The sequence below is a fragment of the Harpegnathos saltator genome, unplaced genomic scaffold (genome assembly GCF_003227715.2).
Source record: "Harpegnathos saltator strain DR-91 unplaced genomic scaffold, Hsal_v8.6 scaffold695, whole genome shotgun sequence".
Classification (NCBI taxonomy): Eukaryota; Metazoa; Arthropoda; class Insecta; order Hymenoptera; family Formicidae; genus Harpegnathos; species Harpegnathos saltator.
Genome location: NW_020230532.1, coordinates 491719 through 508511, shown reverse-complemented (window position 1 = coordinate 508511; position 16793 = coordinate 491719). Strand labels below are relative to the sequence as shown.

Here is a 16793-nt window from a genome sequence, read left to right as displayed (position 1 = left end):
GCGTCGTCGCGAGCGAGCGAGAAACCCGCGTGAGTTCGCGCCGGCCGACGATTGCTTTTCGCAATCGCATAATCGCGCGTTCGTTTGCTCATTCACTCGCCGATGCTCGCCGACGGAATTTTTCCTTGACTCCTCGTGCTCCGCGCTCGCGCCATGTAATCCGGTAACAATGGCGCTTGAGCTTTCTCACGCTCGTGCTCTCGCGGGTCGCCCCCGAATGATCGTTTTCGCGTGACGTTTCAGTTCGTGACACCGACTGCCCTCGACTGGCCGTCTTCACGAGAGAGAGAGAGAGAGAGAGAGAGAGAGAGAGAGAGAGAGAGACAGAGAGAGAGAGAGAGAGATTCGATCGTCAGGCGGGACGATCGAGGTCCACGGATAAACGGGACTGTGTGATGTTTTCCCAATGCCGGGGGAATTTTTTCGATTGTTTCTCCGTGAGGCGAAGTGTGTACGATTATCTGTCGTTTTGTCCGCATAACTTTGCAGTACCAGTTGATTTTATCGTTGAAAAATTGTCGCATCATTTCGGAAAGATTCCAAGCTTTTGTATGCACATACTATGCAAGTGAGAAACCCACTTCTCTCTCTTTCTTTCTGTCTCTCTCTCTCTCTCTCTCTCTCTCTCTCTCTCTCTTTCGCTTTCGCTCTCCTGGCTAGTATCTCATTTGCAAGGATTCCTAAGACGTGATCCGGGGGCGAATCACGGCGCTGTCGAGGAGGCGCCGCCGGATGGTGGAAATAAAACTCGTCATATAAAGCATGGGACGGTGCGTTACACATGGCGGAAAAATGTTAGAAATGCGAACGGTGAACGTGGAATTTGTGTAGGTACAGCGGGGTTTGCGAAATTTCGCTTCTAATCCCGCGACGAATCACACACCTACGCGCGATTCCAATTTATTCGTGTAAATGACTTACTTATTCATAACTTATCGTCCCGTCGTAAATTTTTAGGCACGCCTGATAAGGCCGCGACTAATTTTAGACGATGACTATTGCCTGGCGAGAGCGGTTGATGCAATTTAAATCCATCTTACTCGCGACTGCTATGAATATCTGCGAAAGAAGATTCAGTCTCAAAAAACCCGAGAATTTTCGAGTCGACATTTTTCCGGAGAAAATTGCGAGGACATTTATTTACCCGCTGTTTACTTGCGCGTAAAAGCAAATAGTATCAAATTCTGTCTGTTTCAAATACTTTTTTGTTTGCACTCGAACAAACAAAATCGAATTTTAGCGTTTGATCATACTTGAAAGGCAAACTTGGGTTCGAGTTCGTTCATGAGAAGAGATCTTCCAATTCAGTCTAATTTTGGAACTATCAATGTCTCTCGGGGTAACATACAATTGGATTCAAATAAAATCAATCGCCAAACATTAAAGTCAAGTGTTTGTAGACACAATCCTTCGTAGAGACTCGATCCTTTTGTCTGTCTTTTTCGACCGAATTTCCACGCGAACACTTAAAAATGATAATCCGTTTGAAAATTGAACGCCAGTTTTCGTGTCTAAAATTCTCTCTCTCTCTCACTCTCACTACGAATGACTTAGAGATTCATGTATTTAGGCCGCGGCTGAGCGCAGCGGCATTATGCGTGCAATCCGTTATCGCGGTCTTCCACGCCAAATGGTATCTTATGCATCCTTCGCCCTTAATGGACGAGACGGGTCTCGCTTATCTCTGATTTAAAGCGGAGGATAATACTTTCGATCGTTTCGCCTTCGTATAAGAATGTATCTGGCGATGAGTCTCGAATAGGCGGTTCGATGCACGAACGAGAATTCGACCTTACGTTCGTGTCGCCTTCCCTCTGTCTTTTTTCTCCTCACTCTCTCTCTCTCTCTCTCTCTCTCTCTCTCTCTCTCTCTCTCTCTCTCTCTCTCTCTCTCTCTCTCTTACTCCGTCGTCTGGATATACAATAAAACAATCGGGGGAAAGCAAATGAATATTAAGACGATTACTTTAATGGATTTTGATTGAGGCGATTTTATCGGGCCAATGAAAGTAAATACTCTCGCGCCGCGCCGCGGCCGCCGAGAGAGCCGCGCTGCCCTCGCCGAATTACGACTTTCAACGAGCATCTTCAGCTTGCACCTTCGGCCATTTGTTTAAATTAAATTCGCTTACGACAGCAATTACGAAAGCAGGGTCGTACGCGCTCGTCGAAAGACTCGTAAAAAAATAATCAGAGTAGCATTTATTGCCGAGCGCTTTATTCATTGGGATATATTTTAATTTTGATCTTTCAGTGTCTCGTAAGCGCTCTTATAATTGAACGATCCATTCGCCATTACGCGGCCTGTAACGCGGCTTATTTGATTCGAGGACCAACGAAATTATATTGAAATTATTCCAAAGGAAAGGCTCCTTTTTTCTTGGTCACTGACCACTCGCTCCTTCATTGTCGATCGCAACTTGAAAAATCGCTCACCCTCATTGTGTTCGAAGGACTTCAATTAAAATTTACACGCTATGGCGGGGGATTTGCTTGTGTTGTAAATGCTAAGCCGTTAAAATTTATCGCGCAAGGTGCAACACCTAAACTCTCTACGACACAACACGACACGACACAGCATTGCGCAGCGCAGCGCAGCGCAGCACAGCGCAGCGCAACACGGGGCACGGCACGGTAGCGGGGAAGTTCAATTTACTTTTAGACGTCATTAATTCTTGCGAAATGCAATCTCGCGACGCGCGTAATCCACTTGGTCGCAGAAGGCGGGACTTAATTTTCGAGGCAGCACCCGATTATTATCCGCGTTGCCCATTCAACGCGGCAAAACGACGAGACTATGGACGACAAAGAAGATGAGAGGACGCGCGCAACACAGATTCAATCAAGCCGAGAAAGCACGTCCCGAGAAGAACGTTCTAGCAATTTTGTCACTCGTGAAACGAACGACGCAGCGAGCTCAAATTATACGTCCCCTGATAGATTGATCATCAAAGCCGACGACCGAAATTGCGGCGAAAACGCCAACGCGCGACCGACGCAAAAGCGTCGATCGCGCGTACGCAGGTGGAGATTAATAAATAGATTAAGAAAGAATCGTCGCGAGCGAACGAGCCGAATACGCTCGAGTCGACTCGAATCAATTCGGTCCAATTGTCTCGTTTCTGTCGACAACGATATCATCGTCGTCGGCGGTCGCTGATCGTCTTAGACGATCGCGCACGGCAGCCGAATTGGACGTCGCGCGCAGAGAGACGAGAGGAGAGCGAGAGATCCCGATAAGCCGTACGAAATTTCACTCGTGCAACAATAGCGACGACGCCGAGCCGTTTCGCCTTAAGATATAGGATATTCTACTGCTTAATTGAAGTCTAGATTAAAATGCAAATGTCCAATATATATGCGGCCTGACGTGACGGCGAGTCTCTTAACCGATCGGGAAATATCAACGACAGACACGAGGCGCGTACCGCGTTTCGAATTACTGATCCACCACGTCTTGCGTCACGTCTCGAAAGAAATTATTTTCCGTTTCTCTCTCTCTCTCTCTCTCTCTCTCTCTCTCTCTCTCTCTCTCTCTCTATCAGCTACGATACGTCGCCGCTCCCGCGTACTTTCAAACGCTTTCAAATGCGGAGGCCCGCTGTTTCTTACAGAAGCGACTCTTCGACGATTCGACGATCCGCGTCGTACACGTGCAAAGCAACAGAGCACCGTTTTCATCGGTCGACGTTAATTTTCGGAAAGAAAACGAGACATTTTCAAGACTAATCGGGGGGGGGGGGGGATTTCGGTCGTCATCGTCTCTCCTTCTTACGTCAACTTGCACTTTAGCCTCTCGCGTGTTTTGTGCTTCTTCTATTCGTGCTTCTACAGGCGTAGTGTGTTGTATGCGTGTTATCAACACACGACGATAACGTCGCCGTCAATAATTACGGTTCACGCGTGATGCCGCGGTTCCGTGAGAGTAGGTCTTTTTTCCTTCTTCTTCCTTCCCGACCAAGTGTTGTACCATGTAAAAAGGGAGAGCCAATTATTACGTAGGCAAGGACGTAAGGGAACGGAGATAATGGAGGTTCAACGACAACGATCCGCTTCCTTTTTACGTCAGCGTCGAGATTTACGAACGTCAAGATCGTAATTTCTCGTACTTGCCGCGGCCTGGCCCTTAAGCGCATCCGGTTGCCCGGCGGCGACGTCGCTGATGTATGCGCGATTTACGACGTGACAAATCAGGCAAAGTGAGACGTAGCATCGCGATACGATTACTTGGCAGCAAAGTAACAAGACACGCCGACGATTTTCCGATATTGCCATGCGTCTATCCCTCAATACAGCAACGGCGGCAGCATCTCTCTCTCTCTCTCTTTCTCTCTCTTTTACGCTCTAAAACAAATTTCCTCAATTCCATCGTCCCACCTGTCTCGTGGCTCGACCTTTTCCCGCCCGTCTGTTCATTTTTCCAAAATCCCGTGAAAGTCGAAATCGCTGTGGGTCTTCCCGCGGTCGCGTAAAAGCGCGCTCTGGAAGAGACGCGTGCGAGGACGGCCCGGAGAGACACTGTGTGTGCGTGTGTGTATGCGCGCGCGAGTGGAAAGGCGTGCGTGCATGCGTGCAGAGAGAGGTAAGAGAAAGAGAGAGAGAAAGAGAGAGCGAGGGAGAGAGATAGGGCAGAGAGGTAGGTTCCTCTGGATCGAGAGCGGGAGGAAGACGGTGAGAGAGACCGAGAGAAGGAAGGCTTCGACCTCGCATCTTGCTCGCTCGCGCTCACACGCTTCGATTCGAGGCCTCCGAGGAAGAAGACGCTGCTCTCGCGGAGATCGTCCTCGGGAGATCGCGATCTCTTTCCTCCTCGAACAGTGCCTCGCGCTGTGTTACCCGGCCATTAAATCCGGTATAATCTCCGTAGGAATTTTCGTCGCCGTTTTCTTCTTACTTACGCGCGAGGGCTGGACTCGCGCCATCTTTGTTTTCATCATTACGTGTCGCGAGATCTCCGCTCTCCGAGAGCGAGCCGTGAGATTTGAATTTCATTCAAGACTCTCAAATCGGATGCGTTCCACTGATTTTGCCCGAAATATCACGCTTTCGATTGCCTCTTCTCTCTCTCTCTCTCTCTCTCTCTCTCTCTCTCTCTCTCTCTCTTTTGTAACGGCTAGAGTTACGCTCCATCCGCCGCGTACTGATTCTTCTAACGCTGCTCGCCGTTGGAAAGGTCGAAGCTGAGAGATATATTGTGACTCGCCCTTTCATCACATACACACACACACACACACACACACACTCTCACACTCACGCGAAATGTTTACTCTTCCACGACGCTTGAAGCGATCGAGATCGAAATCACACTCTCCTGGCTCCTTTTCTACGGAGACTCCGTTTGCGAGACGCACAATTTTCTCTCCTTCGTTCCTTTTACCTCAAAGAACTCGCGATAAGATCGAGCAGCCCGGATCTGAAACGAAAGCAACGTTGGTCTGCCGAGGAGTCCGAGCTGGAAGAAAAAGAGAGCACGCCGAGGAACGCGCTCGATCCGCTTCCGTCATCATCTCCGCGCGCGCGGTATCCCACGTCGGTCTCTCTCTCTCTCTCTCTCTCTCTCTCTCTCTCTCTCTCTCTCTCTCGCGGTGCGGCGCGGCGCGGCGCGACGCGCTTCCGCCGCGCTCGCCCTCCTGCTCGATCAATTCTCTATCTATTTTACCTGAAGTGTGGGCGTCCGACTGGGTGGCGAAACGCTTTTGATCTTACGGTTAGATCATGACTCGTGGATCGTCGAGTCTCCACGGCGAGATTCCGTCGAGCCCGACGCGGCCGACGGCTCACAGTGCCGAGAGGTAACTGGAAGTAAGTGGCACGAGCTGTCGCGTGCAGCCAGCCACGCCGCGACGGAACGACAACACAACGTAACAGGTGCGTGCTGCGAGGAAAGGCCCGATAGGCGAGCGCGTGTGCGTGCCGTGCGTGGCGTGCGTGCGTGCGTGCGTGCGGTGCGTGCGTGCGGCGTGCGTGCGTGCGTGCGTGCGTGCGTGCGTGCGTGCGTGCGTGCGTGCGTGCGTGCGTGCGTGCGTGCGTGCGTGCGTGCGTGCGTGCGTGCGTGCGGCGTGCGTGCGTGCGTGCGTGCGTGCGTGCGTGCGTGCGTGCGTGCGTGCGTGCGTGCGTGCGTGCGTGCGTGCGTGCGTGCGTGCGTGCGTGCGTGCGTGCGTGCGTGCGGTGCGTGCGTGCGTGCGTGCGTGCGTGCGTGCGTGCGTGCGTGCGTGCGTGCGTGCGTGCGTGCGTGCGTGCGTGCGTGCGTGCGTGCGTGCGTGCGTGCGTGCGTGCGTGCATGCGTGCGTGCGTGCGTGGTGCGGCCATAGGGATGGAATCGAGACGATATCGCGGATCTGCTCGGCATTTCAATTGAATCGTTCTCAAGTCCGAACAGCTCCGAAGAACGAATAGTCGAGAATGAAGAGAGGAGATGAGGGTTAGGGACACCGCGCGCGGATCTCGAATCGATCTCTTTTTCTCTCTCCGTCTCTTTCTACACACGCAACATTCGCAGGCTATTTATCGTGTCGAATGATTCCTTTCGAAATGATTTCCCCGCGCGAGGTGGCTCTTGAGTCGATCGAAGGTGAGATCTCGCTCGCGCACACGAGATCTGTCGATTAAATTGTTATCCGTTTATCGATTTCGCTTGATTCACCGAGCGAGCGAGCCCCGGTTGGTTTATGCCTGTCGATTGATTAATCGGCCGTGCGTATTGATCGAATAAACGATTAAAGCAGTAATCTCTCTCTCTCTCTCTTTCTCGTGCGCGCCTCGATTGATTCGATCGGACCAATCGGTTAATTGCACTCGATCGGACTTCCCCGCCGTGTCGTGAGCGTGATTAGCTGCTGCCTTCGCAGGTAGGGTAAGATGTTTACTTATTCGTTTAATACGCAGTTTCCCTGAGAGAAGATGACGGATCGAATTCACGACAGCCGACAAGCTCTCCTACGATCCAAACGTCCCGCCGATTCTCAGAGACAAGAGAGAACATTCCGCCGCCTACGAAGCGACCGAACGCGCGTTGAAACCGATCGCTCCGCGACCGTAGATCGTCCGCGCGATTGATTTCGCGAGCTTGCGTGTTCTCCTTTCCTCGTCGCACCCACGCGATATCCTCGAGCATTTCTCGAGCCACCACGCCAGCTTCTCTCTCGGCGACGGCGATCATTTTTGAAAGTGCTGCCGCGGTCACGCGCGATCGACCGATCGAGCGCGCTGCGAATCTGACGAAACAGCTGATGCTGACAAGTCTCGCGAATTTCTCCGTTCTCCGCACACGCGCGCGCGCGCGCACACACACACACACACACACACACACACACACACACACACACACACACACACACACACACACACACACACACACACACACACACGTGCGTAACGTTGAACATTATTTCCCAGCGTTCGACGGAAGGAGCCAAGTCTCACTGGGATGGTATGCGAGACGCGCTTGACGTAAACAAAGACGAAGAGAGACAGATACTTGATGGCGCGCGTCTCGCTAAACTCGTGACTCACGCGTTCCAAATTCGGGGGATTAGAAGGGTCTCGCGCGCGTATCCGTATTCGACGCGAGTACAAAATATCCCGGTATCTCGGCGAGTGAAGCGTCCCGAGTCGCATGCTGAATCTCCGAACGTCTCGAAAAAAACGACGACTCTCACACGCCTTCGATCGATTCGTGTTAAACGCCGCCGCGCTTTCGCGCGAGAAGCATTAAAATTCAATATCGGCCGGCGACATTTGGCAACGGACGAGGCCTAGCGAGGAACGCGCGACGCGGTCGAAACTTTGTTAGAGGATCCAAATCGCTGTCATCGAACGGGAATCACGTGCCGCCTTCGCACGTGTCTCGCTGGCGGGGGTTCGTATCCTCGCGGCTACGCTCGTTTGCTTTCCTCGTGGTGATATCACGTGCTAAAAATCCGCTCGCTCGCTCGCTCGCTCGATCCATCCATCCATCAGGCGCTGTAATCCGCGTTCTCTCTCTCTCTCTCTCTCTCTCTCTCTCTCTCTGTCGAGTGTATCCTCCTCTCGATACTTTTAATTATCCTGATGTGTCGCGCTGAACGCGCTACGAGAAATCTTTCGAACGGCTTTACGCGGCTGAGATTTATGGGAGAACCGTCTCTTTGTGAGTATTGCGGCGAATACGTCTCTCGACAACTCGACGGAGCGTCGACTCTTTAATCCCCCGGTAAATGTCAACAGTTGATTCGGCGGCATACTGGGATATATATTGTTAATCGGAGTATAACCAAATGCAAAAGAAAAACGTGGCGATATATTTTACAAAACACGCTCGTTGCTTTCGTGAGCGCTTATCGAGGTTCTCGACGTACTCGCCCCTCTCTCTCCGCATCCGTGTTATAATTCCCGGTCATTTTTCGTTGCATTATTTTCGTTAGGTTTACTCCTCGCGGGTGTATCGCGGGGGTTGTATCATTGGCGTTAATTCGCCAATGATTCGCCACGTGTACCAATCGTCCCCCGACAGACTTCCCTCGGGAAGACAATTGTTTCGCGTCCGGCAACCGTTTCACGTGCTGAGCCTTCAGATATGTCTCAGAGGATCCCGACGAGACGTCGATACCCCCCGGCGAACTCGGGGAGACGGATCTCTCGTACTCACCTGTCCGATTCGCGAGTATGCTCGTCCGCTCGTACTTGTCCTGCTTCTTGACAGCAACCGCCTCCTCAGCAACCGTCGTCGTGATAGTCGCGTAGCAGCGACAACAGCCACCGATGACGCCGACGACCGCGACGGTGATGATGATGATGATGATGATGATGATGGTGATAACGAGGATGATGATGATGGTGGTGATAATGATGATAATGATGATGACGATAATGATGACGATGATGATGACGATGATGATGATGATGATGCTGCTGCTGCTGCTGCTGCTGCTGCTGCTGCTGATGATGATGCTGCTGATGATGATGGTAATGATGTTGCACCTCGCCGCGGATTCGCGTAACGACACACACCGTATCGGTTGGCGCAGCCGATGTGGCCGCGATCAGAAGCGGCCGGCGGAATAGATGCGTTTCCTTCGCTCGCACGCACTCGCGACGCGAGCTCATTTGCGGCGAATGCAGAGACACGCGCGAATCTCGGCCGTCCTGCTCGCGAGCGGTACGGACCGTGTCCACCGGGAATGCGTGTCCCTGACGTTCGTGTGGCGTCGCGTACGCGGCACGAACTATACTGCAAAACTGAATGATTCCGCGTCAGCTGCTCGCCGCAGCTGCACTGAAGTTCCGTTGTGACTTCCACCACCGTGCATTCGCGGAGTAACGAAGATCGCGCCGGCGAGAGAGAGAGAGAGAGAGAGAGAGAGAGAGAGAGAGAGAGAGAGAGAGAGAGAGAGAGAGAGTGAGGGACAGTAGAAAGGAGGAGGGAAAACGGGAGGTGGTGGACTCGGTGGTGGAGGTGGTGAACTCGGTGGTAGTGGTAGTGGAGGTGGTGGCGGTGGCAGCGGCGGCGGCGACGGCGACGGCGGCGACGGCGGTGGTTGTGTGGTGGTAGTAGTGGTGGCAGTGGTCGCGGGTTAAGAGGTGGAGGAGAAGGAGGACGTCGCGGAGAGCGGGCTTCCTCCTTGGGAGAGGCGGTGGAGGTATCGCCGCGCGACGAGAGAGGCGCTCGCGAGAGATGAGAGAACGGAGCACACGCGAGACGCGAATAGAGAGGACTCGCGCACATGATGAGAGACGAGAGGAGAAAGAGAGAGAGAGAGAGAGAGAGAGAGAGAGAGAGAGAGAGAGAGAGAGAGAGAGAGGGAAAGAGAGAGACGGAGGGAGAGAGCGGTTATTTGTTGGATGTTAGATAGCGCGTTTGTTTTCGTTAACGGCGCTCCGCCGCGGAAGAGAAGCGAATTTCTCGTAATTTTTACAGGCACTTGTACACTCCGCAACGCGACAACAGGAGATTACAGAGGGAAAGAAAAAGGATATAAGAAAAAAAGAAAATTAAAGAAGTTTAAAGAGAAAAAAGTATAGTTCAAGTACAGAGAGACGGCGAGCGAGCAGCCAGCAATAATCGCGACGATAATTCAGAAGTGCTCTCGCTCGCAAGCGAGACAAATCGCGCACGGTCGTAGCGATCGGACAAGACAACAATACAAAGACGCGCCTCATAGGATGTATCGCGCCAATTTTAGACTGATGTATCGACGCGTTCGGAATGCCACGTGCGAGCGACGAGTCGCGATGCGCTCTCGCGCGAGGATCTCGCGAGGAGGTAGCTGTGAGCGCGACGTGGTGGGCTTTCATGGTCCCTGGGAAAGACAGAGAGAAAGAGACAGCGGGGGACAGGGGGGGAGGGAAGGGGAGAGAAAGACGGAGGACAACGGGGATTGTTAGTGGGTTATCTGTAGAAGGAGCTCGTAAACTCTCTTCGGCTTGGTGAGAGTCGGGGGTACAGATGCCGCTCCGAAGAGAGCAGCGAGAGACAAAAAGGGAAGCTGGGTCGGGTTGAACCAGACGAGACAGGAGAGAGGAAGGATAAGAGCACCCGCGCACGGATCATCAGGGAGGGTGGGAGAAAAACTTTATCTCGCGCACTCTTCGCGAGCGGAGAGAAAGAGGAAGATGAAGAGGATTGTCATGAGAGCGCGCGCGTGCACACATCTGCATGTGTCCGTCGACGGACACACGCGCGTATTGACCGAGCGAATCACTGGTAAATATCGAAGGCCCACCATTGGGAGCGTGTGTGCGTGCGTGCGTGCGTGCGTGCGTGTGTCGCGCGCTCGACGACACACCGCGGCAAGGAGGTGAAGAGGCCTCCTCGAAAACCGAGAACCGACTCCTTCGTTCCCGAACCGAATGAACCTCGTTCGGAATGCCTCGCTTTCACGAGGAGAACACGGAGAGAGAGAGACAGAGAGAGAGAGAGAGAGAGAGAGAGAGAGAGAGAGAGGGGAGGGTGGGGAAGGGAGGGAAAGATAGCTCTCCACTTGGATCGCTCCTCTCGGGATGATGCCTCCCGGACTCACCCCGTCGTGATTAGGTAAAAGCCGGTGACTTGGCTTTCTACGCTTTCGGCTCTTCACGAGCAAACCGTCGGTTACTGTTGTTCTCGCTCGATGCTTCATATTTCTCTTTCTCTCCCCGCCTCGTATCCGATTTCTCATAACGTTGACAGCGCCGTTAATTAGACACGTTTCTGCCGCGAGTCGTAGAAGCGTCTTTCTATGAAGTATCTTCTGATGTTTCAAGTACTTGGTGAGATACACGAGAAGAAAATATACCGAAGACACAGACTTTGAGAGACTCGGGAGAGAGACCCTTGCTCTCGCCGTACGAAAGCTAGAGATGTTCATCTTTGCGCGTCAGATACGGAGCGAAAACACGTCGGTAAAATCCGCATTCCTGAGTTCCTTATCACAGGTGATTGATCTCATCACGATCCTGACTGCGCTAAAATTAATCTCAACACTCAACGAGGCTGCGATAGATCGAAGAGGGCAGGAGAGTTGGCTTGGCCGCAATTAGTGTAGACAATTACTGATAAAACAACCGCTATCGGTTGTCAGACCACTTTCGTAGACGCGAGACGTTGTTAACGGCGCGGCTACACGCCTCAGATGTTAGACATGTTGGGCATCCTCGAAATTTTCCGTTATCTCCTCTAATCCAACGGTATCTCGGTAGCCCGGTCCCAGTGGTAGATTCCCCGCTAAGACTTTTACGGTCGTTTCTTCAACAGCAAGATGTGTAGATAGACTGTTGAACTATCGCCAAGCAGAGGCACGTGTGTGTGTGTGTGTGTGTCTGTGTGAAGTTGGCCTCGCACTTTTCGAATTTTGTATTTCTTCGAATTGTGCTGCTTTGTGCCGTATTGTGCCGCAATACGCAACTCTGTAACTCAAAGCGTACTCAAGAAAATTAAGAAAAAATTAAATTTTTGCTAGCCCCGCACTTTTCGAATTTTGAGTTTCTCTTTATTATGCCGTATCGCGTTATATTTGTGCGCTGATTTGTGTCGCAAACGCGCGAGACCGATAACTTCGATAACGTTTGAGAAAAGAAATAAGAACGAAAATTTGCCAGCCCTGCACCTGCTTTTGTCCGAATGAACTCAATTTTTGTTTGCGAATTCCTACTAATTTGTGCCGCGTTGTGCCGTTTGGAGATACTGGATATCTCCTTTCGTTCAGCAGAAAGGAAATGTTAAAGTTAAAATACAAATTAACAAATAACTTTTTCTACGATGCATTTATCGCAAGTCTGCAAGTTGTGCTGAATTGTGCTAATTGAGTGCAATGAGAAACCACTTAGAGATGTATCGAAAACTACTACAGATTGCAAAACAAATTTGCAAAAATTGGTGACGCACAAAAAATGTTTTCACCTTTTTGGAAATTTCGAAAGTTGCGCCGGATTGGGCTGCCAAAAATTTAGTTTTTTCTTTTTTTCTCATTTTCTCGAGTACGCTTCGAGTTACAGAATTGCGGATCGCGGCACAACAAACATAGCACAATGCAGCGCAATTCGAAAAAAATAGAAAATTCGAAAAGTGCGGGGCCAACTTCACACACGTGGCAGAGAGAGGCAGCAGCGAACGTGCGTCTGATCATGCAAGGTCAAGTGGGTCCTCAGGCCGCGGCGACGTTTGAACCTTTCGAGAGCTCATCGTGCCCGACGCGCATTCTGCCGATGATCGATGAGTTCTTCCAGCGGCAGTCGTGCACTGTCTCACGCATGGGAAATCCGACAGATAACGAAGCGAAATGATCACCGTGAAGGAAACCTTAGATGCTTGCTCGATAGGTGAGCGAGGCATTCTTTCCGTCGGATGCGCCCGAACGTGAGATCGTGGTGGAGGAAAAAGAAGAAGAAGAAGAAGAAGAAGAAGAAGAAGAAGAAGAGAAAGAAGAGAAAACAAACGCGGGGGAACAAGACAATCGCTTTGCGGCAATGTTCGATCAAGAAATAACAAGTTGCAAAATCTTGCTGCTGAATATTTGCTGCGATGCTGACGCATCGGATTTTTTTCGAAATTTCCGCACCCGGTCGACATAGTTTGCGAGGGGGTTTGAGTAACACGCGACGTCGAGAGGCTGATCTCGCCGATGAAAGATCGGGCTCTCTCGCGGCCCCGCCGACTCCCTCGGTTATTGTACATATCGAAGATGCTTATCGAGAGACGGCATCCACCGTCTCCACTCTGTCTCTGCCGGCCGTGCGCGAGTTACTACGAGCGGTTGTTAGAGACGAGTATCTACCTGACCGCCTCGTTAGCTCTCTTCGTGGAAGTACGCCCTTGCTCTCGTAGTAAGAAACGGAAGAAGAGAGAAAGAGAGAGAGAGAGAGAGACAGGCTCGATCTCTCGCTCTCTCGCTCTCACCTGCTCGCGACTTGGCGCGGCTGTTAAACGCGACCATTAGCGCTCGAATGTTGGCCTATCGGCCGCTGGCGCTTTAATATCTCGCTTCGTTATTATATAATAATTGTAGCGCGAGCGAAGAGCGCTATTAAGAGAGCCTCGAACGCGACGAAGTGCTCGAGTCGAGTGATTTCGCGACGAGCACTCGGGAAACAGACACGAGAGAGGAGCGAGCGCGAGGCCGCTCTTGTAACCCCGATCTTTCGATCGAGAAACTTTCGATAGAGACGTAGGTAAACACGCTAATTTGTCGATGACGCGCGAAATAACGCGGCGAGCCCGCGTGGAGTTTTCGTCGTTACCCACCGCACCAGCACGCGTCAGGTTCCCCCGGTAGCCGCTTCCCCTTATTTTTCCCCGTCGACGAATTCGGTTGTGTCTCGTGCCGCAAAATGCGAGGTTCGATTACCAAAATGCGCAGACGAACCTTCGCTCTGTGCGCCGAATGCATAGCGACTGCGCGCTCGCGCGGATTTCGCGATGCGAAAAGTGCGCGAGAACGCCCATACGTTGTTTGCTTTTGCTTTCTTTTCGCGTAACGGGCGCAAGGTCGCTTGAATTCCGCGGGTGTCCTCCGGCTGTTTCGCGCGGCCGACCGGGAGGAGAGGAATTTCACGAGCGTGTCCGTGCCACATTCGAAAGAACCGCCTTTCTTTCTCTCGTACCTGCGAGAGATCGCGCTCCTCTCTGTTCTCTTTTTCGTATTTCTTCCTCCCCCCTCTCGTCGTGCTTTGCGTCTTTCTCCGTCTCTCCTCCTCGTTCTCCCGGCCGGAACAACGCTCGCCCGCGTGCACGTGTGCGCGTGTGTGGCCCGGATAATTAATCGCGATTTATACGCTCGGACATTGTTAATTTTAACGAGCGGCCAAGTATTTTTATTGGGTGCTCGGTTGCCGCGCACGCCACGGCGGTAATTTGTACGCGCGCGCGCGCACACACACAAATGCGCATTTAATTTAATTTATTTACGAAGGAGCGCCGCGCGCGCACTACCCCGGAATGTCGTGTGCGCGGCCGCGCTTTTCTTCTTTCTCGCTCCTTCCCTCGCAAGACTGCGAAACGCGATTCGCTTATCGTCGACTCGCGCGTAAACGCGGAAGGGGGATCCTTTCCGCGTTTACGCGACAATCGATCCTTTTGAGGGTCTTTTGCACGGCGATGGGAGACTGGTCACCTCTTCTTAAACTTTGCGTGTTTCATCAATTCCCCTTTGTCTCCCTCCCTCCTCCCCAAACGGTGCGATACTCGTTTCTTCGACTACACGCTCGATTGCATTCTGAAAATAACGTGTATTCGTTCCTCTCGTTTCAGAATGATGCAACCAGCCGCTACGATGAGGGCACGGTCCGTCATCGTCATCTCGTCATCATCATCATCTTCATCTCTGACCGGGGACCGGGTGAGTGACGATCAAGATTTTTCGCTAAATATAATCGAATCGGTTATTTTGGAAGAAAATATACGAACGACGGGTGTTCGTCGTAAGTGGGACGTCCGATCGGTTTATTATGTTACGGCACGAAAAAGATAACATGCGCAAGGAAAGATTCCTTCGCGCAAATTTTGAAGGATTCGGGAGAAAGCTGTTTGCTCTCGGGAAGGAACGGCAAAATTGCAATTACGCAATCTCGCTGTCGGCGGGGCGCGCATCTTCTCTCGCCAAAAAAGCGCGAAAACGCGCGGGGGACGAATTGATTTTCATTCAGTCGCCGTCTTCTTCTCGAAATAACCAGTTTAACTTTTACCCTACTTTATCTTTCACGCTTTCACGCACGCGTGACCTCATACACACATGCAAACGTGATTCAGAACGTATTCCACGAACAACTGTCATAATGTGTCCGCGAAAGTGTAATCGCGCTTCTTCTCGCGATCGAAGACGCCGAAGACGCTGTGTTCGTTTCCGTTCGCGCTAACCGTCGTCGCAATCTGCGCTTGTCACGCGAATAGTTACATTATTAGAAAGGAATGATACGCTACCGGAAGTGATTCACGGTGGCGTCGTAGTGGCGACTTAAAAGGAAAGCGTCGTTAATCCGCGGCCTGTTGACGCGCAGTCTCGTAACGTCGCAGCATATTGACGGGGCGTGTCGACGTGGTTGACGACACCAATAATAACGCGCGAAACCGATAATAATAGCGTTCCACTTTTCAAGTAGGCAGCCGCGAAAAACTTTTTACTTTTCCTTCCTTCTTTACCGAGCCATATCGATTTTCCCCACAAAATTCCGCGCTCTCTCCCTTTCGTTCCCTCTCGCGGGCAAAATTGCGACTCGAGCAGAGCTCGCGATATAAGATGCATTTTCGGGCGAGATTGTCAGCGATTCTTAATGATAAAATATTGGGTATTAAACTTCATTGTAAAGGATTTACAAGAGATGGCGGAGACGAGCACCTAATGGCATCGGCCCATATTGAAGCCAAGAATTAATTCAGCGAATGAAAGCCCTGTCATTAGGCTTTAAGAATCTTTCTTTCACTTGGTCCAAGTGTGAGTAACATATCTTTTTAGCGCATTCAGTATGCCGAGTTTTGTGCCAACGAAACGCAATTTGCGGGAAGTATGCGGGTTAAATTTTCCTTGTTTCCATTTGAAAAAATCGGCAGCCGAAAGTCTTCGTTTGCTGTCCGAAGCTTATGAGGATTACGCTCCATCGATCTCAACTTGTGAGTAGTACTGGTTTAGACGATTCAAAAGTGGAAATTTTCCTTTCCACTTATCCATCGTTCGAAGGTAATGCTCTGTATTTAGTGGGATCAGAAGGGTGTGGTCTGTTATATGGAGCTGGCGATACCATTACTGGGAACCGTTATCGACAACAACGAGCTGAGTACAGCTGAGCCGAGAATAGAAAGAAAAACGACGCAGAATACGCGAAAAGATGACAACAAAGTGACAAATTTTCCAGCATTACAACGCTCGCGGCCACATGTCGTTAAACCGGTGAAGGAAACGCTAAAGCTGCTCGGATGGGATGTTCTACCCCACCAGACACATCGCTCCTCCTGATTTCCACTTGTTTCGATCCATGCGGAATCACCTTTCCGCCCAGCACTTGAGAAGTTCTCTAGAAGATATGAAGAAGCGCCTCGATTCATGGATAACCACAAAAGACGAGTCGCTCTCTTCCGCCGAGGAATCCGCCTTTTACTAGAAAGATGTTGGAAAAAGTTGCAGCTAACGATGGACAATACTTTGAATAACGCGTACTTATCTAACTTCGTCTCGAAATAAACTTTGTTTCGTTTTGACGAAAAAAATCCTTTAAAATTAAGTTTAACACCCGATACAAGGCAGCCAACGAGAGAGGCAGCGTTTCTCGATCGACGGAGCAAAATAAAATCAGCAGCAGGCCGCTTTGTTGCAGCGATCGCTGCCTCTTTGGGGGTCGCGGTCGCGAGGT

General features: G+C 51.3%; 1 protein-coding gene across 1 annotated transcript in view; it reads right to left on the bottom strand.

Annotated features, from left to right (window-relative positions):
• LOC105192151 (BMP-binding endothelial regulator protein) overlaps positions 1-9019 on the bottom strand; it is a gene marked incomplete at its 3' end in the record, with an annotated part of 31981 nt that extends 22962 nt beyond the window's left edge. The window contains exon 1 of the mRNA XM_025305424.1: positions 8626-9019. The remainder of the gene's footprint in view (positions 1-8625) is intronic.
• Positions 9020-16793: the final 7774 nt, after the last annotated feature.